This window comes from Gastrolobium bilobum, unplaced genomic scaffold (genome assembly GCF_033153095.1).
Source record: "Gastrolobium bilobum isolate Gb01-03AN ecotype WA unplaced genomic scaffold, APGP_CSIRO_Gbil_v1 utg3810, whole genome shotgun sequence".
Lineage (NCBI taxonomy): Eukaryota > Viridiplantae > Streptophyta > Magnoliopsida > Fabales > Fabaceae > Gastrolobium > Gastrolobium bilobum.
In genome coordinates, this window is record NW_026899073.1 from 122,802 (window position 1) to 147,901 (window position 25,100).

The 25,100-nt window shown below is 36.3% G+C and overlaps 1 non-coding gene across 1 annotated transcript; it reads right to left on the reverse strand.

Moving 5' to 3' along the window:
- Positions 1-16,958: 16,958 nt before the first annotated feature.
- On the reverse strand, positions 16,959-17,118 carry LOC133286989 (U1 spliceosomal RNA). Its single transcript, XR_009748186.1, has one exon. It is a non-coding gene; the product is annotated as a U1 spliceosomal RNA (small nuclear RNA).
- Between the last annotated feature and the right edge of the window lie 7,982 nt (positions 17,119-25,100).

A 25,100-nucleotide genomic window follows, 5' to 3' on the forward strand; every position in this document is an offset into this window, starting at 1 on the left:
CATGTCTGAATGATTAAGAGGCAGATTTCAAAGCCAATTAGCACAATAATTCGCTTCGACCAGAGATGCTTCTCAGCTTTTATTTAACCATGCTGATATATAGGTCATCAAATGAGACTCACGAGCAGGATGAAAATAAGCTGAGCCAAGCTTTGTTCCGAAAAACTTAAACATATGCCAAAAGAATTTAATTTGACCTGACCCAATAGCATAATATAAGTCTAACTGTTAGTCTGACCTGACCTATTTATAAAAAAATAAATGGTCTAGCCTGACCCGTTAGCCTGTTAATTTTTAACTTCCAAGCAGAATATGAATTAACTTTACAAAATACTCAAATCCTGTTATTAAAACAAAAATCACAATTTCAACATTCAAACAAAACCATGAATTATAACAACAACTTATCACAATCTGCATTTAAGTCACTTTCAAAAGCAAAATGCTCAAACTAAATAACATGTATTTTATCAAATCCAACAAATCAATCCATACTATGTAAATTAAAATAACTGCACAAATCCAATAAATGCATCATGATGCTTGTAGTAGTCAAGAGCTTCTCAGCATCTTTTCTCTCTTGCAAATACAATTCCCAGGGTTAGCAAACAATTTGTAAATATACAAAACAAAAAATAAGATTAAAGAATAGAAGAAGAAAAAACATTTTTATACCTTTTTATTTTTCTTCAAGCCATACTTATTACGTAGCCAATCTCCACCATATATTAAAGCTTGGATGGTATCTTCATGGGGCAAGTTATATTTGTTGGGAAAACTCGGTTCCCTCAAGCTCGGCTAAGCAGCCTTTGTGCGGAAGTCAATCAACAAGATCCTGATCTTGGATCTCGGCAATACCTCGGCCTGAACTTCACCAGGTCAGGCAGCGCAGCGGAACAATCAAAAACGAAAAAATCAAAATAGGAGAGAGAGAGAAGAAGAACACAACCAGTTTTAACGTGGGAAAACCTTCTCCAATGAAGAAGTGAAAACCCACGGGACCTAGTCCAGATCAAAAATCCACTATGATGATAATGGTTACAAATAATCAAATACACCAATGTGGTGGTTAACTCAACCTCTCCAACAATGGTGATAATCAAACTACCCTAGAGATGTTTCACTCAAACTCTCTCTAGAGATCTCTCAAATGCAAAGCATAAAGCTTTTGCTCAAACAATCAAATAATTCTGTCAAATTTGTTCTCTCAAATTTGACCTCTCAAATCTGTTCTCTCAAATCTAACCTAGCCTCCACCTACAACAATGAGTATATATAGAGGAGGTGGAAATTAGGGTTAGGGTTTTTAGGAAACCCCTCAAATGGGCTTGGGCTTAGCATTGAAGGAGGAAGCCCAACAAATCTCCCCCTTCGACTTCAATGCGTCGGCCTCAGCATCAATCCGGCTCCTTCACAGCAGTCTTCAAATTTTCTTGCTGGAACCGGCTTCGTCATCATGTCGGACCAATTTTGGTCAGTGTGCACCTTGACGAGTTCGAGCTCACCACCTTCCACCACATCCCGGATCCAGTGATACCTCACATCAATATGCTTAGTGCGGAAGTGATAGGTTGAATTCTTCGCAAGATGGATTGCGCTTTGATTGTCACAACCCAGCTCGTACTTGTCTTGATCATGGCCGAGTTCCATGAGGAACTTCTTCATCCACAGCATCTCTTTGCTTGCCTCAGTAGCGGCAATGTACTCAGCCTCAGTTGTAGATAGTGCAACACATTTCTGAAGTCTTGATTGCCAAGAGACAGCTCCTCCGGCAAATCTCATCAAATATCCTGTAGTCGACTTCCTCGAGTCGGCGTCTCCCCCTAAATCAGAATCCGAGTAGCCTTGCAACTCGGCTTTGCCTTCTCCAAATCGGAGACATAAGTCGGTCGTACCTCGAAGGTACTTGAAGATCCACTTCACTGCTTCCCAGTGCTCTTTGTCGGGGTTTGACAAATACCGGCTTACCATTCTAACAGCATACGCCAAGTCGGGTCTAGTGCAAACCATTGCATACATCAAGCTTCCGACGGCGGATTGGTAAGGGACCTTCATCATCTCATCTTTGTCTTCATCAGATCTCGGATATTGCTTCTGGTTCAGCTTTATGTGTCCGGCTGGGGGGTGCTCACTGTTTTGGCTTTGTCCATGCTGAATCTCTTCAGAATCTTCTCAATATATTTCTCTTGACTCAGCCACAATAGCTTCTTCTGTCTATCTCGGATAATCTTTATTCCGAGAATCTGCTTTGCAGGGCCGAGGTCCTTCATTGCGAAGGACGAGCTTAATGCCTTTTTCAGGGCGGCTATCCTCGATTTATCTTTCCCTACAATAAGCATGTCGTCAACATATAACAACAAAATCAGAAAATCTTCGGCCTCATACCTCTTCATAAATACGCAGTGGTCGGCTTCAGTCTTCTCAAACTTATGATCAGTCATGAATGATTCAAATTTCTTGTACCACTGTCGAGGTGCTTGCTTCAAGCCATAGAGGCTCTTCTTCAACCGACATACCAAGTCTTCTTGGTCTGGAGCTTGGAATCCTTCAGGTTGCTCCATATATATTTCTTCTTCTAAGTCACCGTGAAGAAATGTCGTCTTCACGTCCATTTGTTCTATCTCGAGGTCCATTGAAGCCGCCATGACTAACACAGTTCGGACCGAGGTCATTTTCACCACAGGAGAAAAAATCTCCTCAAAGTCTACTCATTTCTTCTGATTGCAGCCTTTCACTACAATTCGGGCTTTGTATCTTGGCTTTTGCCCGTTCTCTTCATTCTTAATCTTGTAAACCCATTTATTTTTCAAAACTCTTCTTCCTTTTGGCAACTCGGTCAGCTCATAAGTCTGATTCTCGTGCAGAGACTTCATCTCGTCCTGCATTGCCTTTTTCCATTCTTCTTTCTCTGAGCTCGTTACAGCCTCATCATAACACTGAGGCTCACCGTCTTCAGCAACAACGGTGTATTTGTCAGATGGGTATCTTGTAGAGGGTCTTCTTTCTCGAGTTGGATATCTCGGTTGTTCTTCAGCTTGAGAACCCGGTTCATCAATTTCATCCCGGATCTCATCCTCAACTCGGACCTCAATGTCTTGGTCATCTTCAGCTTGTTGCTGATCATCATTTTCTTCATTTTCTTGATTTTCTCCCCCTGCTTCAGCTCGGACAAGAGGGATGGGTTCTTCACGTCTGACAGTCACCCGGGCTTTGGGCTTCGAGATGTCATGAATGTTCTCATGCTCATGAAAGATCACATATCGGCTTCTCACGATCTTCTTATTGATTGGATCCCAAAGTCAGAACCCGAACTCACATCTCGGCGAACCAAGATAAATGCATTCTTTAGTCTTTGCATCAAGTTTGGCCCTTTTATCTTTAGGGATATGCACGAAAGCTCGGCATCCAAACACTTTCAATTGATTATAGGCCGTTTTCCGACCTGTCCAGACTTCTTCTGGAATTTCTCCTTCAAGTGGCCGTGATGGTGAGAGGTTGATTAAATCAACAGCTGTTTTGACGGCTTCTCCCCAGAATGATTTCGGCAATCCGGCATTGGATAACATGCTTCGGACCTTTTCTTCAATAGTTCTGTTCATCCGCTCAGCCAGTCCATTCAGCTGAGGTGTCTTGGGGGGCATCTTCTCTAGTCGAATCCCGGCCGCTCTGCAGTATGCATCAAATGGGCCGCAATACTCACCACCATTATCAGATCGGACCACCTTCAATTTCTTGCCAGTCTCCCTTTCAACCATCGCATGGAATTCTTTAAATGATTGGAGTACCTGGTCTTTAGTTTTCAACAAATATACCCACACTTTGCGGGAATGGTCATCAATAAATGAAACAAAGTACTGAGCTCCTCCAAGGGATCTTTCCGACATGGAGCAGACATCAGTATGGACGAGGTCAAGAATATACCTGCGTCGTCTAGGTTGATCCGGTCTCACAAAAGAAACCCGGTGCTGCTTTCCAGCTAGGCAGTGCGTGCAACTCTCCAACGCTTGGCCTTCCAACCCGGTCAATAATCCTTTCTTGTTCAGGATCTATAGCCCTTTCTCGCTCATGTGGCCGAGGCGCTTGTGCCATAGCTCCAAGCTAGGTTCATCTCGAACAGAATTGGCTTCTCCGCCATTGATCTTTCCTTGCATCACGTACAAGGAGCCTTCCTTCTTACCTCGGGCCACGACCAAGTTTCCCTTGGCCAGCTTCCATCTAACACTACCGAAGTAGTTCACTAACCCGGCATCATCAAGTTTTCCTACCGAGATTAGGTTCAAACGCATGTCAGGTACATGCCTCACATCCTTCAACACAAGTCGGCATCCGACATCTGTGGTCAGAGTCACATCACTGACACCAACAATCTTGCTGGTCACTTGATTTCCCATCTTCACGACTCCAAATTCACCACCTCGATAAGAGGAGAAAAAACCTTTGTGTGGAGTAACGTGGAAGGAGGCATCAGAGTCAACAATCCAGGTGCAGTCATCATATGCAACATTCAAATAATTATCCTCGCCAAGGAGGAATATCTCGGCATCCGGGTTGGCAGCCACCGCAGTGGTGCTCTTGTCTTCCCTCTTCTTGGGAATAATCTGATCCGGCTTCACAGAGCCGTTCTTCTCATCATTCTGCAGGGTCCAGCAGTCTGGCTTCTTATGGCCTGTCTTTCCACAGTAAAAGCACTTCAACTCATATTTCGGCTTTGACCGACCTCTGGACTTGTCTCGTCTGTCACGACCTCTACCTCGGCTTTTGCTTCTACCGCGGGAGTCGGATTTCCCTTTGTTCTCAGCAACGTTGGCCTCAGACGTACTCGAAATACCTCGTTCTCTTCTCCTGGATTCTTCGCTCAGGAGGCTGTCTGTCACGACATCCATCTTCAATTTTCCATCTGGAGTCGAGTTATTCAGGGTCACCACCAGAGTATCCCAGCTTTCTGGCAGCGAGCTCAACAGCAGCAATGCTTGCAATTCTTCATCAATTTTCATATCAGCCTTTGACAGCTGATTCACAATACCTTTGTAGGTGTTCAGGTGTTCAATCATGCTCATGCCGTCCTTGTATTCAAGCTTAACAAGTCGGCGAACCAGGTGTGCTTTGTTCCTGGGAGTTTTCTTCTGAATCATGGACTCTAATTTCGTCCACAACTCATACGCGTTCGTGAATTCGGACACGTGCTCAAAGAGGCTTTTATCAATATATTTCCTGATCGTGGCTACCGCCTTCCGACTCAGGATCTCCCACTCCTTATCTGTCTTGCCTGCCGGTCTCTCATCAAGGATAATGGGCTCATGCAAATCTTTGCAGTAGAGATGATCTTCCATCATCGGTCTCCAATATGTGAAATTATCTGCGGTCAACTTGAACATATCTCCATCATGAGTTATGCCACTGGTCTCCATCTCGTCTCCCTCAGAACCCGTCGAACTCGGGCTTTGATACCACTGTTGGGAAAACTCGGTTCCCTCAAGCTCGGCTAAGCAGCCTTTGTACGGAAGTCAATCAACAAGATCCTGATCTCGGATCTCGGCAATACCTCGGCCTGGACTTCACCAGGTCAGGCAGCACAGCGGAACAATCAAAAACGAAAAAATCAAAATAGGAGAGAGAGAAGAAGAACACAACCAGTTTTAACGTGGGAAAACCTTCTCCAATGAAGAAGTAAAATCCCACGGGACCTAGTCCAGATCAAAAATCCACTATGATGATAATGGTTACAAATAATCAAATACACCAATGTGGTGGTTAACTCAACCTCTCCAACAATGGTGATAATCAAACTACCCTAGAGATGTTTCACTCAAACTCTCTCTAGAGATCTCTCAAATACAAAGCATAAAGCTTTTGCTCAAACAATCAAATAATTCTGTCAAATTTGTTCTCTCAAATTTGACCTCTCAAATCTGTTCTCTCAAATTTGACCTCTCAAATCTGTTCTCTCAAATCTAACCTAGCCTCCACCCACAACAATGAGTATATATAGAGGAGGTGGAAATTAGGGTTAGGGTTTTTAGAAAACCCCTCAAATGGGCTTGGGCTTAGCATTGTAGGAGGAAGCCCAACAATTTTTACAAACTTTTTTGTTTACAAACTACACTAAGTACGACCGATCATACTTTAATCATGCAGTGTACGACCGGTCGTACTTAGTATAATTTGCTAAAAAAATTTGTAAACGAATCATATCTCATCTTCAGGTAAGCTAGAACGATAAGTATCAATAACTCTTCCTTCAGCACTAAATGTTGATTCTGATGTTACTATAGAGATTTTATGCCACTCTCAAAGATAGCATTGATGAGGGATCGAACTAAATCCTTCCATCATCTACTCAGCTCACATACACAAACTGAATTATCATCAATTGGTATTACAATGAATATTATTTTATTTTGTTTAAAATAAATAATATAATATAAGCTGACATGATGTTTATAGGTCTGACATATAAAAAAAAAACTTATACATGTTTTCTAAATAATTTTTTTAAAAGCACAGATTTATTCTATTTGACTATATATAATATACTGAATCTGATCTAATATAAATTAGACCTAGCGTGACTAGACCCACTTATACCCTCGCGAGCCTCATCACCTTTCTTGATGAGCATAATAACAATATTAGCAGTTACGTTCTAAAATTACATTTCTCCGACCTCTAATTCAGTAAGAACGTCCCATAATTCAGCGGTTAGAGCCGAACAGTAATCTATTTTAATGTAATAATAATTCATTCAAAAATATTATTTTAAAACAAGAGGATAACACATAAAATGAATATTATATAACCATGATGTGAATAAAGATTATATTCCAAATTTGACTTGGTTGTCGTCATGGTTTCCGTAAGTGTCGTACAATTCAGACTCCAAAATAAACAAAGGGCGCAACCCCAAGTTGAGGCGAAAAGCCAACACAGAATAAAACAAACGGGGTTGATTACAAACGGTCCCTTCACGATCGAGTGCGCGTGCGTGCCAATTGGCAATTGGGGTTTAAATTCCTTTATAGATTATAACCCAACGTGATGCACAAATCTTATTTATTGGACTAATTTTTCTTGTATTGTTCTGAAAAAACAAAAAAAAAAAAAAAATGAAGAAGAGAGAAACACAACTAGCTTCATATCTGGCGTCAGGACGAAGAACAGTCCGTACCACACGATTGTACATAAAAATAAAATACATAGCTTTGACAGTGCCCCTTTTGTCACTATTTCTTCCAAGTCCAAGCAGATCCTGGTTCATGGATCTCAATTAAAAGTAAAAGAGAAGGAATATTTTTCATCTGGTGTAAAATTAAGAAAAAAAATTATGTACAAAAATAAATAAATTAAGAAGTCTTATTTTTATCTCAATCGTTAATTTTTTATAATTTATTTTAAATTAATAATTAATTAATTATTGTAACTCAAGAATTTGTAACTGTTACCATTAGATGGACATAAAAAAAAACGTACGAATATTAACTGCCCGAGGAATACTTGCATGTATTAATTAATCATTTTGTTAATGGATTTGGTGTTTGTCATTTTAAATGACATAAATTATGTCATTTTAGGAGAGAGATAGACATAGAAAAATAGAAATCATGGGAGAGAGAAAGTAAGTAGTTTTTTTAATTTAAAATTCAAATTTTCTGTGTCTGTATCTCTCTTAAAATGACATAACTTTCTGTCATTTAAAATGACAAACACTTTTTCGTTTGTTAATACTAAAGCTGCTCCTATTTCCTGAATTATTAATTTTAATCCTTGTTAATAATTCTCTTACTGAAAATTAAAAATAAAGATAAAATCATTTATTTGTTCATTTTCATGATTTTATCTTTTAAGTTCTGCAATTTTGCTAAAAAACGGAGATTAAAATATAAGACAAAAACATAGTTTTCTTTATTTTATTTTTTAACAAATAAGTCGATTGAATTATGAATCAATTATGTTTCTATTTGAAACCATTAGTTGGTTATATTATAAATCAATTATTATCCAGAATCCCATATGTTTAATTTTTTATACATTTTAAAACTATGCTTCCGAATAGGGATATAAATATATTAGATTTATGTAAATCGTTTTGAATTTGCATATTCTATTAACGTGATATATCTTAAATTTTAGGCATGATCGGACTTTAAAAAATAATAATAAAAGATCTAACTTGATCTACTAATTTATTTAAGCTTATCAATAAATCAAAAGATAACTAAAAATTTTATTTTATTATTTAAATTTATTTAAATAATATTTTTATTTTATTTTATTTAAAACAAATATTATGACGTAAGCTATTTTATTTATAGCGCGATAAAAATTCAGCCCCAAAATAAAAAGTATTGCTAATAGGAAATAGATTATTTTATGCATGATTTAATATGATTAGGTAATGTGAGAAAATTTTAATTGTTTATAAATAAATTATTGGTGATGAAAGATGAAGGAGAAAAGGCATTAAAATAGAGGGTAAGAAAATGATAATAAATGAAGTTCCTGTGGTGGGATGAGTTACTAAGAAACCAAAGACTTACAACAAGTCAACAACAACAAAAAAATGTTTATAAAATAAAAACAAAAACAAAAGGGGTAAATGTCCCATTTTTTTTAGAGATTATATATATGGGAAATTTTCTTCTCCTTTAGAAGAAATTTTTTTATAGCAACTAATTAACACTATATCTTATAAAATATAGTTATAATTTTAAAAGTTAATTTTTTCTCTCCTTCGAAAACTGTCGACTGACATGACAGAAAGAGAAAAAATAATTTAATATTATAAATATGTCTTATTAGTAAGACACAATATTAATTGGTTGATGCAAAAAAACTTGTCTGCAGTGAAAGGAGAAGTAAGGGATCCTAAGGTCCATTTTTTCTCATGTTACATGAATTCCTGCAACCTTTTTTTAACTATGTACTTTTGGAAGCAGTGACGGACCTAAAAATTTTTATTTATGTCTGCACACTTAGGGACGGGAGTTCGGAGGCAGCTCCCCTGAATTTTTTTTAAAGTTTTAAATATATTAAAAAATAAAAGAATATAAACAAGAAAAGAAAAGAGGATCACAGAAAGGGCCTTTGAACGTAGCTTCTCTCCTTTTATTATTTTTAGAGTTAAGTACTTTTTAGGTACTCAACAAAAATTACAGGATCCAATTTAATCCTTTAGAAAAAAAGTCGAGTCGTGGTCCCTCTGAAATTCAAAATAGACCTATGTTAGTCCTTTTGAGGGATTAGCGTGGATTTTCTTTGAATTTGAGAGGGACCACAATTTCGACTAACTAGGTCTATTTTGGAATTAAGAGGGATCACGGGTCCATTTTTTTCTAAGGTATTAAATTGGACCTCATAATTTTTGTTGAGAACCCAAAAGATACTTTACTCTCTCTTTTTTTTCCAAAAAATTTATGTCTGCACTTGCATACAGTTGCACAAGTGCAAGTCTGCCTCTGCCCGAAAGTACATAGTTATAATAATATTTATTTTTTTAACTATGTACTCCGGGAGTATATAGTTAAAAAATTGTTTATGGTTTTCTTTTAATTATGTACTGCCAGAAGTACATAGTTAAAAAACGATTGCATGAATTCCTGCAACATGAAAAACACATTTCTCAAATTGCTTAAAATAACTTTATCTCTGGTTACTAAATCATAACCGTACAAAGATGGATCAACGATGATAAAGGAAGAGAGAGAAAAAGAGAATCATAACCATTAAAGGTGAATCAGTTAATATAAAGAAATAAATAAAAAAGACGTAATTTTTGGATAGACTGAGACAAATATATATGAAGCTGCTTGAAAAATATTTTTCTCATATATATATATATATATATATATATATATATATATATATATATGTTGGGTCCCCAACTTCTCCTTTCAAAGGTGAAGAGATTTTTTGTAGCAACCAAAAATAAGTGTGTTATCAGTAAGACATATTTGTAATATTACAATTGTTTTTTTCTTTTTCCATCACATCAGCCAAGAACTTATAAGGAGAAAGAAAAAAATAGTTTTTAAAATTACAATGATATCTTATTGGTAAGACATAATTATTTTTGGTTACGGGTACATTTCCCATATAAGAAAGAATATATTTATAATATATTTTTATTACAATATCTTATATTCATATCTTAATCGTTGATTTATGTCAATCTGATAGTTATAATTTATTAAAAATTAATTAATTAATAAATGTAATTCAATAAATTATAACCATTAAATTAATAAAATCAATGGTCAAAATATAATTTTATAATATTTTAAATAAAAATAAGTTATAAGTATAAGATTTCTGTTCCTATATATGTTTGTACGAATTATCTCAGCTGTAAATTTTGGCATGTGTGCTGTTTGGAAGTTAGGGTGCATTGATTGGCAACAACAGCGCATGGACGCATACGTGGGATCCAGTGCACCTAATTCATCCCATTTCAATACCGTCAATAATAATTAAACAACCAATACAGAGTCCAATAATAATAATAATAATAATAATAATAATAATAATAATGTTGATGATAATGATGATAACAATAATATTGACCATAATAATAATGATAGTGACGGTAGCGGTGATTAATAGTAAGTTCTAAGAAACTTTATTCAACTTATACGACTTGTAGATCATCTCATAGAATTCGACTATAGAACAAAGATTTTAATATTTCCATAAATTTTTTATTAATGCAATTTATGTTTTAACTATCAAGTTGAAGCATAAATTTATAAATCAAGAGACAGATTATATTAATAAAAAAATTATGCATAAAATAATTTTTTTCCCTTTAGCCCAACTTGTAAAGTAGAATAATGGCAGAGGACCGTGGCAAAGCTTCTAATGGGAAGGGGATGACAGGTGTCCTAAAAAATTCGAAGTTTCACCATATATGGACATAGCAAAGTAGTAAGAATTAATGAAATAGTACTAGACAATGGCCAAGTGGTGCAATATACTAGCTGGGATACATAGACATTGTTTGGTCTCTCAGCAAAAAGACCAGAATATTCCGTAAACAGTTAACATTTTGAAATGTGCTTCGGTTGGTTCAAAATAAATCAATATGAGCTTCAACAAGCCTAGGACTACCTTCACCCCCAGGAATTAATTTGAGTTATTTCCCAATACATTATTATTGCTGTTATTACCAGTTGATACTCTGGAAAAAGTGAGACTACAACAGTTTTCTTTCTAATTTTTCTCCCTTCTCCCTTCCAAATCATTTTTATCTACATTGCATTCAAAAATAAAGGCAAGGGCGTGACAGTAAGGATACATTTGGCAAATTAACACTTAACAGCAACATAGCTTATATTAAAATTGTTCTGGACATATTTTTAGGGTCTGCTTATTGCTTTGTGTATAATGATCTGCCACTACATCATCTGTCTCCTCTATAAACATAGCTAGTTCTCAAATTCCACGTTAATTAGTGTCCTCTTCGATCCAACAAATACTAAATCACATATTTAATAGCTACGATTGGAACTCAATTCAAGCAACAACTTCTCTGCTGCCAAAGACCATGGTTTTGGTTTTTGATTTTCAAATTCTGGTATCATATATATATTTTAAATTTAATGATTCAAGCAAACAAGAAAAGGAGGTCGTGCAAGTCTGCAACATCCTATTTTGAATAAAGTTGAAGAAAAAGCTGACGTAAAATAAACTAAGGAAAGTGTACACAAGATAATACATATATATATATATATATATATGGAGCAAGTTATATTTACAAATTTTTTTGTTTACAAACTACACTAAATACGACCGGTCATACTTTAATCATACAGTGTACGACCGGTCGTACTTAGTGTAATTTATAAAAAAAAATTGTAAATGGATCATATCCATATATATATATGTGTATGCTTTACAAGTCAGCAAATATGTCTCAGACCCAAAGATGTCCTAAAAGAACAGAGACTAGTTCCATCATGCCACATGCGTGTTTGTCTAAAAGTTTAGGGCACACTCATGTGGATCAACTCACAATCACAAACACTAAGACATGCATTAAAAACATTGTCTGCTTCTTCCACTGCCGTGCATGCGGAAGTACGTTTAGTTTTCTCTAGTCCAAAAACAGAACTTAATTTTCCCTGTTTGGTTTATGCTTAAATGTGCCAAATCGCCAATGCCATTGGGGTCCCTAAAAAGATGGGGTAGGCATCTAGTGGTTAGCTATATATCCTAATAGTATTAACGACAGCGACAGGGAATTAAACTCACCCAGCTAAGCATGTCTTCAATATTTAGGGAACATTTTTTTTATTTTCGGTGCTTAAGATTATGGCACATTGAATACGTATCACATCTCATAAAATTTTTGTCAAAAAGTTTTGGGTGGCCGGCCTAGTGGCTACCTTTTAAATGATTTTCATTTAGCACAAGATAAGGATGCGGAGTTTTTTCCCCCCACTCATGGATATCTTTTTGACGTGGTGGCTTTGTTCCACGTCAAATATTACTGCTTTATTTTATATTAAACTTAAGTACCCTTTTTAATCAGTAAGCATATCATGACCTGCAAAGAAAAGTTGTCTTCGATGGATGATTTTATTTCAGCAGTCTCTTAATTAGGTGCCGCAGAAAGGTGACGTACGTGTTTCAAAAGAATATTCCTGATCATAAGAAAAAAAATGCACCAATTTCTTATAATTCCCTCAAATTAGTTTTGTTTCTAAATACTACTGATTGAGGTGTTGTGTATAGCAACAAAAGCTTTTTAATCAAAAGTTCTGCAAGAAAAGAAGAATGGACCCTGCCATCTTCTCAAATCGCATGCATTCTCATTACAACATGATAAATTAATGGTTCCGAATACTAAGATTTACAATGCGGTTTCTGATTAAAAAACTGGAACATTCTTGGTTTGGATATAACTTTCCTATCGCAAACAAGATTTAATATTAGTTATTATCACCGAATTGGATGCTCATCCAAGAATTACATTCGAAGTTAGAACCCCATTGTTTTCCTTTGTTCATCTGTAATCTAATGTCAATATACAAAGCAATATTTCTACTTTTGGGTCTCATGTCAGCCATTCTTGAGAGCCATTTTTTCCCTCTAAATTAAAATGTTGTATTCTCTCATAAATTAGGTCACAATTAATCCACCTCTAGCTTCATATAGCTGATTCACAATTAATATATTTAATTATGTATTTGTCTTTATTTTAATATGCATATTTATACATGCTCTTGCATGTTGAATTCCTATAATTTCATCTTGAAAATGAAAAAAAAAAATTAATAAGAACCATTTTGCATTGTTTGAAAATTACTGAGACATTTTAAAATGACTTTAAACTATAAGAATCAAGTATAAGTATGGTCGACTCTGATATATAATCTCGATCCTATACATGTTATTTTGGGTTAATATGCGAATTAAAACTCTCTAGAGACTTTGGGTTTAGCTCTTCTCTATATGTTTTAATAAAATTGTCTTGTTGTCTTAGTTTGTTGATAACTAATGTGTTGTTTTTGTAGTTTTAGTTAGGATTATATTAATGTTGTGCATTAAACTTCATTTTTTTCCTCACCGTGTTTTTTTAATAAAAAATTTGAGATATGACTTCACCAAAATAAATAAATAAATAGATAGACACACTAAAAAAAGAACCATATATAGTTTCTCGAAGAAAGTAATAATTTTGACTTTAGTTTTCACATTCATTCTATTTATTCTGTCAGCCAATTTATAAATTTCGAATATTGAAAGCTTCTAAAAGGAAGGGTAGCTTATACACTACTAGAAAATGGTTTTTTTTCGACGAAAAAATTACGTCGAAAATGGTTAAAATTCCGTCGAAAATGATGTTTTTGACGGAAATGAAGCCATCGAATATATCTTTGTAGGTAACGATTTTTTCGACGAAATTACAGATTACATCGAAAAATTTCGACGAAAATTTTGATGGAATAATTTCTGTGGGAAGTTTCAACGGAAAAATAATTCCATCGAAAAGCTTATAAATGGATCATGTAATTGATGGAAATTCATGCATCCATTGTTTCTTCTAGAAAGGATGGAGCAGCCAGCCATCCAAAGAATGATTTTGTTCGTGCGGATGCTTTGATTTGAGTAAGCACACCTTCATTGAGTGCGCTACTTTCTGAGTTTTGTTAAATTATTTGATTAGCACCTTTTTGCCTACATAACTTTCTTGGTTTTAATACATTTTCTCTCTCTTTCTAAATGCATTATTCCAATGTGCTGTATAACTTAAAATTGTATCCTTGTAGCCTTTCACTTTCCGCTGGGCCCACAAAAAGTAGACAACGATTGACAACGTACTAAAATTGTATTATTTTCCCCTTTGAAATACACTACTGATTACTGAATCCTAAAACACAGTAAAACTCAATAATAGCATAATTTTTTATTTATTCTAATTATAATAGCATTCTACATATTAAAAATATAATGTGATTTCGTACGATTGTATATATATGTTCAATTAAAAATAAAATATGATTGAATTATTTCAAAAAAATTTAAACTACTGTCTACTGGGAATATTATTCCCAGAGTATTTAAGATTTTTTTTCTTCAGATAATAGATGTGTTTAGATAATTGGTGAAAAATATTTTAAGGAATAAGATATTTTAAAAAAGTTATGAAAGTTAATTTAATTTAATAATATAAGATTAAATTGTTTTGTAAGTGTGAAAATATTACAGAAAGAAAAGTATTATTTTATAATATTTGTTAAGTTTCGTAAATGAGGATAAACGAAAGCGACATTTACAAATCATATAATTATAAAATATCTTGTGTAATATATAAATATTTTTAAATTAAGGTAGAATTTTAAAAGTAAATAACTATCTAGTTTTTTCAATTATATTTAATCCGGTTTAAGTATTCTTGGATCCATATTTCCAACATTATTTTCTCTATTTCAAAACTCAAGCTCAAAACCTTAAATTAAGGGGATAATTTTTTTTGTTACTTGAACAAATAATTATTGAAAATGCCAAATCTACCTTAATTAAATTTGGTTACTTTATGTTTAGGGTCAAAATAAATTTCCGTCAACATAAACAAGCAGTCAAACATGCAACAGTGTATTTGTTTTACACAAGAAAAACGCATTAAGATTTGAGAATCTCTCCAAACATTTATCTCATGCGAAAAGCTCTTCAAACATTATATTTTAATTAATTGAAAAATTGTATTTATCCAACTTTTTCATTTATTTTAATTGGGTTGTTTTGAAAGCATCAATCTGATCATACGTTCCCCTTCAATTTATTATCTCTGCAAATAATTCTTATAATGTCAAAACTCTTCATAAGTCAACTGAAAAGTTTACGTACACAAAAACAAAAATATATAACTTACAGTTAAAAGGATATAATATAAAATTAATAATGTAGTCTTTATCTAATTATTTAAATTTTTGAGTTGAATTAATTCTTTATATAATATTATAGTCTCCGTAACCAAATAGTTACAATTTTGATTCTCATCATCCATATTTTATTAATAAATAATTAAATATTATAAAATTTCTTAACACTCGTATACATGATGGATGTATTGTGCATCCTCTAGGTCAAAGAGCTAGATAATTTTGTTTTGGTTTTGGATCTCATGACGTGTTGTTTCAAGAAAAAAAAATGAAAAAACTATAATACTCATTTATTTTTCATTGTTAAAGATCAATTTAACCCATTTGTTAGTCTCGATTTGTGAGTTAAAATCCTTTGAGCAACTAGTTTTTTTATGCATGTTTTGATGGGGCAGGTCTTGTAGCAGTCGTAGGGGAAGGGAAAGAGTGTCTGTCGTATTGGAGCAGCAACAAGACTCCAAAGTACAAACCCGTGGTGGCCATCTCAATGAATCAATATTTGGGCCTAAGACTAACTCAAATTGGGACTCTTCATTACAGGGTAAAACTTTTTTGTCTGACGAGAAGGAATAATGCCACTTGAGTGCGTGCTCCACGCATAGCCCTTTTGTAATTTTGTTGTCATGTTTTTGTGTTTTTAATGTTGTTCATATATACTTTATTATAAGTGTTCTAATAAATTACACTCAGTGTGAATAAAATCATCAATTAAACTAGAATTGGGGAGGTGCATGCCGCATCCTGATTACGATTATATGCACGCGCATAACATAAACTACATGATTCAGACAAACGCAGTTTTGCAGAAAATAGTGTTGTTTATGGAATAAAATGTCACGGCAAATCAGATGGAATCAGGCTCAAACGGGTCACTGGTCTTGAATTTAAGTGTAGTTTATCAGAATTCATAGAAGAATTAAAGTCATTACTTTTTTTCTGTAGATAGGTAAAATATTGTTCGGTATCTCATTAACAGATGGAGCTGACGGTGGACGAATAAGCTTTTCCCAACCATAGATTTGGGGCCCAAAACTAAACGCAACAAGCTAAAACATATGTATCAGTCATTGAGAAAAGACAAGGACGCAAAAAAAAAAAAAAAACTAGAGCATATCACACAACAAAAGATGAATTGACATTATTTTCACCAAAACAAACGGTAGCCAATTATCACCACCACTAGTAACTAGTCACCAGGTGGAATTTCTTCCGTTGTCAAAAAATTAAATACAATGGGAGTAAATTCTCTTATGTTAAAATTAAATTCTACATAATCTGATCAGTATTTATCTCGAAATTTTAACGTGATAATTGAGACACTGCAGTCTTGAGTGCGACACCGCAGTCTTGAGTGCGACACTGCAGTCTTGAGTGCCTTAGTGGTGATCCTTCGGATCCAGTAGTTGGTGGCAAACATAACATATCCTATGTCGGTCTTTCTGTCATCTATTATTTCGTGTGAACTGATCAATTCCTGCCCATATTAATTAAAAAAGGTCATAGAAATGTGCCAGACAGGTCACTTCGGCCACGTTTGTACATTGATTTTGTTTCTAAACAAAAATTTGGTTGCGATTTGGGTAGGGGCCGCGCGAACGCAGGCCCCCTCTGCCACAAATTATGACATAGGCTCTCCCACTTGAGGAGACCTTAGGCGGGCACCCCTCCCAAGTGCAATGGAGGTCACCAATCTAGGCCATTGGCCTTCCTGATCACCAATTGACCCCGTCCAGGTAAGTATGTTATAATGCTGCTATTTCCTCCTTATTTAAACACTCATGAGGACTCTCCTATGTATACTCTAAGCAGTGTGGTACTAAGTTGACATACTTGATTGCATCAGGTTTCTGGTATTTTGTCTCTTTGGATCGCAGAACCATGCTCTAAACAAATGGAAGGGAGTGATCCTGTGATTACATTTATCAGTTTTATGTAATTATGGTTCTGTCTAGCTAATGTATTATTTATTATGTTTTTCTTCAAAATTCTCTTTCAGTCTAATGTAAGAGTCGAGGTCTTTAATTGGCGGGAAATGATAAAAGCGGAAATCACATTGAAACGGGACTGCATGTTTTCTTTTGTCGCAGCAACCAGGGGTATTCGCGATCTGGATTGGATCGATTTTGAAAGCAAAAATTATCCGATCTAATCTCTTCGGTTTGATCATGTAATCATTCATTCGGTTTGAATTTTTTTTCAAATCCGATCTGATCAATCCAATTTTTTTCGGTTTGGATTGGATCGATTTTCGGTTTTTTGAAAAATCCTAAAATTTGTTTCATGATTATTGTGCAATAACGGGACAGTGACCAAAGTGCCACGCTTGGACAAAAAAATTACCATACTGTCACGCCAACAGTAAATTTTGTCAAAATGTCACGCGGCATAATTCGCTACACAGTGTAGCGAATTATGCATGCAAGTAATTCGCTACACAGTGTAGCGAAATATACCACGTCAGAATGCACAGAACCAAAAATGCCACATGTCAAATTTTGAGAAATTTGCTACTTAGGGTAGCGAATTTCTCAAAATTTGACATGTTGCATTTTTGGTTTTGACGTGACATATTTCGCTATACTGTGTAGCGAATTACTTGCATGCATAATTCGCTACACTGTGTAGCGAATTATGCTGCGTGGCATTTTGGAAAAATTTACTGTTGGCGTGTCAGTCTGGTAATTTTTTTGTCCAAACGTGACAAAATGGTCACTGTTCCGCAAATAACATCTTTGGTGTATATTGGCTATGTAATATATTTTTTTAAACACAAAAGCATCAGATAATATAGTGTTTTTTTTTTGGACTATAAGATATGAAGCTCTACAATCTACATAGATGAAATTTTGTTAATGAGATGTGACTAGGTTTTTTCTTGGGTTTAGTTGATGGGTTAATGGGTCTTGGGTTTAGAAATTTTGGGGCTATGATTGAAGAAAAACTCAAGTAGGTAGAGAAAAATTAATATATTGGATCGGTTTGGATTGGATCGGTTTTCATCTACCAATCCGAAAACCGATTCAATCCAATTAAAATTTGCGATTTTTAATCGATTTTTGGTTTTTCAGTTTTCGGTGTTCAGTTTATTCGGTTTTCAGTTGTTCGATTCGGCCACCGCGGTTTGAATCGGTTGATGAACACACCCAGTAGCAACAATCTTTTCCGTTTGATGAAAAAGGTAAACAGATTATGTTTGCAGTCACAGCCTGCTTTCCTCCCTCTTTTTGGCCCCGAAAACTGTACTTTTGACATTATATGTCCATTCTAATTGAATCTGCTTATATAATTACCTTTTATTCTTATGTACTTAAACTAGGTGGATGCAGATAATAATCTACTCGTGAAGAATCGGACTCACAGTTCTGTAAACTGTGGGGGTCAAATTGGAGGTGTTATTCGGCTGTTGTGCCTTGCATTATTTAGTTTATATCCTTATTTTCTTGCTGTTTTACCAAATCCGTGAGATCGCCAAAACTTTATGAAAACATAATGAGAAAAATGTGTATCATTCTAAAGGATAGAAAATTGTGTTATTTTAAGTAAAATAAATAAATAAATTATGAAAGAGAGAGTGAATGAAAAAAGTTTTAAAGATTTCAGTCTTATCTTCTATGAGAGTTAAAGGATATATAAGGTATGTCATTTGATAGATTTTTCCCAAACATAATTTCATAATGCATTCCTAACGAATTAGTTTTCCAGTGCAGAACTAGATTTTTGCTTCCCTATTGGCGCACCATTCGGTCCATTACACGGGAGAAGAGCAGTTTTTTTTTATCACAAAATAGTTTAAGGTAACATCATTGTAAATTCTATAACCGTGTTTATTTAGATTGCACAGCTTGATTGATCATCAGTGTTTTATAGAAACATGTTTTCTTGTAGCTATCAATTCACAATATCATATTTTCAACTACTTTGCATGACATCAAAAGAAAAGAAGACTGTTTTTTTATATAATAGAGAAAAGAATGTTATACTTTTTTTTTCTTTTTCCTATTAAAATATTTTATGTTAGTTTTCCTCCATGGGACGATCTCATTGCACATAATTCTAGTTTTGTTGTTTATGGCCAGACTTACCTAGAAATGCTGTGGATCTTGCACTGAGTCCAGTTGTCAGAGCTCTTGTTGATCCAGACGCTGCAATGAGGGACATAAGGAATGTGGATAGTATAAGAGGACAGTATATCTATCTTATTTACTTGTTAATTTTGATCAAAAGGCACATTACACACGACTAACCTGAATAAAGGACTCAAAAGATATCCCATTACACCCGACTCATTTGATACAAAAACCCACATTCCCACAAAGATATGATCCTTAACACAGACATAGCAGCTTATTGATACAATACCGGGTGGAAGAACAGAGTCACAATTTCACTTGGCCAAGTCGTTATGAATAGCATTTTTGGCAGTTTGAAGATCCTCGTCAAAGAACATATCCCAATGGCCATCCCACTTGATGAAGAACTGAGTGTCCTCATAGTACATCACCCTATGCACATCACCAGCAGGGGTAAACAAGTAATCACCAACCGTCAGATCGTACCTCTCCTCCTTCGTCAGATTCCAAACGCTCTTTTTCCCTTCCGTCACAACCTATTGGATGAGTGTTGCAATTTAACATTTCAATCTCTCTCTATTCAGCTTATAAACTCAAATGAGAGATATTGGATGAGTCTCATGAGCATCATTAGCAGGTTTGGTAAGAAAAGTGACTACAGCTAACGAGTCACTTTCAATGATAACTTGGTGATATTCAGTAGTCCAAGCCATCTCTAGCCCTTTTAGCACTCTCGAGAGCTCTCCTGTGTATGCCATACAACTATTAGCATATTATTTTGTTTCTTGGTTTTTACTGTTTTTCTTATTATTTTACTGTTAGTGATTGTAACTAACTAGCTGCTGAGGTGTACATTTTCATTGCTGAGTTGATTCTGTTTTGCACTTTGTGTGACCACGTGGTCACACCATTTTTCTGTTACGTTTTCTTTTGCTGAGGTTCATATATAGGTGGCCTCTTGTATTCTCTTTCACTACTTTTCAATGAAATGAGTATTCAGTTTCCAATTAGCTTTTTCTCTAATATGGTATCAGTAGTATTCCTGTTCTGATGGCTCGCGGTAATAATCGCCCACCTCCGGTTGATGCAACCTCCGCGACTTCAGGTTCATCCATCTCCATGGATGATTCCTCCAGTCCGTTTTACTTACATAACAGTGACCATCCAGGTCTTCTTTTGGTTTCAACACCTCTTTCTGGTTCTAATTACAATTCATGGAATAAGGCCATGCTCTTTGCTATGACCGCCAAAAATAAGTTGGCCTTTATTGACGGTACACTTCTCCGTCCTGCTCCCACTGAACTTTTGTTCTCTGTCTGGAATCGTTGTAATTCTATGGTTTTCTCTTGGCTTCTGCATTCGGTCACCAAGGAGATTGCTGATAGCCTCCTCTATTTCACCAATGCATATGAAGCTTGGGCAGATCTTAAGACCCGATTTTCTCAAGCGAATGGCCCTCGCATCTTCCAACTTAAACAGCGGATTTCTTCCTTGTGTCAAGGTTCCATGGATGTCAATGGTTTTTACACCAAACTCAAATCACTTTGGGATGAATTACTCGATTATGCTCCCATGCCTTCTTGCACGTGTGGAGCTCTTCGACACATTCATTCTCATCGTGAGTAGGATCACGTTTTACAGTTTCTAATTGGACTGAATGACTCATACTCTGCTTCGCGTGCTCAGATCTTGATGATAGATCCTATTCCACCACTTGCTAAGGTTTTTTCGATGATTCTGCAAGAGGAACGTCAACGCCAGTTGTCACTCTCCTTGCCTTCGCCTGCTGTTCCAGATTCGTCGCTGCTCGGATCTGTACTTGGTGCATCTCCGCTTGTTTCTTCGTCGCCGTCTACGGTGGCTGCCATCCAACGTCGTCGCCCGCTTTGTACCTATTGCAATCTTTCATGCCACACTCGTGAGAAGTGTTTCAAGTTGAATGGTTATCCACCAGGCTACACTCCAAGGCTCAACAAGTCCAGCCAATATCCTACTAAGCCAGCCCAACCCACGGCCCAGGCCCATTCCATAGTCTCAGCCTCTCCTCACCATTCCACTTTCCCCAAACCGTTCTCACCTCCCAACCCTATTCCTCCCACCTCAGATTTTCCCCTTGCATTCACCCTTTCACAATATAATCACCTAATTTCGCTTCTCCATCAGAGTTCTGCAACTTCTACTCCGTCATTATCTCTTCCGTCTACCTCATCCTCTGTCACCGATTCCCCCCCTTCGGTGGCTAGTCTCAATGGTAAGCATCCTCTCTCTTTCCCCTCTTCTTCATGGGTTTTAGACACCGGTGCTACACACCATGTTTGTGTCTCTCATGATCTCTTCTTTTCCTCTTCCTCGTCTCCTTCTTCTGTCTCATTTCCTAATGGTTCCTCGGTCAATGTATCCTCTGTGGGATCTGTTTAAATTCCTGATTCTCTCACACTTTCTAACGTTTTATGTGTTCCCTCTTTTCTTTTTAATCTCTTGTCCATCAGTGCTTTGACACAGTCTTCTTCTATCCTTGCTAATTTTTCTTCTTCTCTTTGTGTTCTTCAGGATCATGTTTCAGGAATGATGATTGGGATTGCTAAACGCCTGGGTGATCTTTACATTTTGGACACCACCAATCTTTTTTCCACTGACTCTGTTCCCCATCCCCTCTGCTTTTCTATTTCTGTTAAAAATAATGTTGTATGGCATTCGAGATTAGGTCACCTTTCTCCTTCTGTTTTAAATTCAATGAAAAGTGCTTTGGGTTTTTCTTATTACTTACCAGCTGACCACCATTGTTCTGTTTGTCCTTTGGCGAAACAAAAACGCCTTCCATTTATTTTGGATCCTAAAATTGCTGCTTCCCCCTTTGATCTTGTCCACTGTGACATTTGGGGGCCCTTCGTCTCTGTTGAAGGTTCTCGGTACTTCCTGACCTTGGTTGATGATTCAACCAGGTTTACTTGGACTTATTTCCTGAGTAACAAGTCTGATTTTTCTGTTGTTTTTCCTTCTTTTTACAATCTGATTTTTACTCAGTACAAGATTCCCATTAAGTCAATTCGTTGTGATAATGCTTCTGAATTTAATCTTTCTTTTTTCTTTTCCTCTAAAGGTATTCAGATGTTTCACTCTTGTGTCGAACGTCCCCAACAGAACTCTGTGGTAGAACGCAAACACCAACACCTCTTGAATGTTGCCCGTGCCCTCCATTTTCAATCCAAAGTTCCCCTACAGTATTGGCAAGACTGTGTCTCCACTGCTGTATATCTTATTAACCGGACCCCATCTCCTCTGCTTGATTTTAAAAACCCCTTTGAGTTACTTTGCCACAAATCACCATCTTATACACATCTCCGTACTTTTGGCTGTCTGTGTTACAGCTCAACCCTTCCCAAAACTCGCCATAAGTTCTCTCCCCGTGCTTTGCCATCCATTTTTATTGGATATCCTGCGAGTTAAAAGGGGTATAAACTTTTGGATTTAGCTTCCAATCGAATTTTTGTTAGCCGTGATGTTGTTTTCTTTGAAAATATTTTTCCCTTTGATATGAATCACACATCTTCTTCCTTCTCCACTGAATTTTCTCACCTGCCATCTGCCCCTACCAACCCTGTACAACATTCCCCATCGTCTGCTATCTCCCGACCCACACGGTTTCGGCATCCTCCAGCTCACCTATCTAACTTTATTTGTTCTTCATCTACTCATCATCCCTTATCCAAATTTATTTCTTATAACCGCTTATCCCCTTCACACACTGCATTTGTCAATTCCATCTCTTCTCACTTTGAGCCTACTACATTTTCTCAGGCTTCCCAATTGCCAGAATGGCAGCATGCCATGGCTGCTGAGATCTCCACTCTTGAAACCAATTCTACTTGGTCTGTTGTTTCTCTTCCTCCAGGAAAGAAGGCAGTTGGTTGCCGTTGGATTTATAAGCTCAAATACCATTCGGATGGCTCTCTTGAGCGTTATAAAGCTCGTTTGGTTGCTTAAGGTTTCAGCCAACAAGAAGGTATTGGTTTTTTGGAAACTTTTTCACCGGTGGCTAAAATCACAACCGTCCGTGCTCTTCTTGCTTTGGCTGCTGTGCATAATTGGTCCATTACCCAACTAGATGTCAACAATGCATTCCTCCATGGGGGCTTGTTTGAGGAGGTCTATATGACTTTACCTCTTGGGTATTCTCCTCCACTTTCTGTTTTGCCTCCGAATGCAGTTTGCAAGTTACATAAATCTTTATATGGTCTTCGTCAAGCTTCAAGGCAATGGTTTGCAAAATTTTCTGCTATTCTTTTGAATCTAGGTTTTTCTCAATCCCATTCTGATTACTCTTTATTTGTTCGTCCCACATCTAATGCTTTCATTGCAATTTTAGTTTATGTGGATGACATCATCATTGCCTCTAATAATTCTTTGAAGGTGCAGCACCTTACTGCTCTTTTGCACAGCAAGTTTAAACTGAAGAACCTTGGTGAATTAAAATATTTTTTGTGCCTCGAAGTTGCACGCAGCAAAAGAGGTATTTATGTATGCCAACGACAGTATGCTTTACAGATTCTTAATGATTCTGGTCATATGGGTTGTAAACCACGTTCTACTCCTCTTGAAGTTGGCCTCAAACTTTCTTCTAATTCTGGTGATTTACTACCTGATCCAGCAGTATACAGGCGTCTTATTGGTCGCCTCATTTACCTCACAATTACTCGGCCCGTGCACCTCATCTTCAGGTTGTTTACCGTTTACTGGGGTATGTCAAAAGCACGGTGGGACAAGGTTTGTTTTATTCCAGTACTGCTTCCCTTCAATTAAATGCATTCTGTGATGCTGACTGGGCTGCATATCCGGATAGTTGTCGGTCCATTTCTGGTTTTTGTGTATTCCTTGGTGATTCCCTCATATCATGGAAATCCAAGAAGCAACAAACCGTCTCACGTTTATCCACTGAAGCCGAATATCGTTCATGGCTCATGTTACATGTGAATTGTTGTGGCACTTTTCTCTGTTTAAGGATCTCCATTTTTTTCATCATGGTCCTGCACATCTTTTCTGTGACAATCAGTCAGCTTTACACTTGGCCGCCAATCCTATGTTCCATGAATGCACCAAGCATATTGAGATTGACTGTCACCTTGTGCGTGAACACATTCAAAAAGGGCATCTCACGACTGTCCCAGTACCTTTTTCTAAGCAACTCATTGACATTTTTACCAAGGCATTACTGCCCTCTCGGTTTTCTGTACTGTTGTCCAAGATGGGGATCTTAAATATTTACTCTCCATCTTGAGGGGGCCTATTAGCATATTATTTTGTTTCTTGGTTTTTACTGTTTTTCTTATTATTTTACTTTTAGTGATTGTAACTAACTAGGTGCTGAGGTGTACATTTTCATTGCTGAGTTGATTCTGTTTTGCACTTTGTGTGAGCACATGGTCACACCATTTTTCTGTTACGTTTTCTTTTGCTGAGGTTCATATATAGGTGGCTTCTTGTATTCTCTTTCACTACTTTTCAATGAAATGAGTATTCAGTTTCCAATTAGCTTTTTCTCTAATAACAACTCCCAATCCTCAAGGCTAGACCACTAATCCGCTGGCCTTCGGAATCCCAACATATCACTCCACAAGTTGCTCGCACTTGGTTCCCTTTGAAAGCACCATCAGTA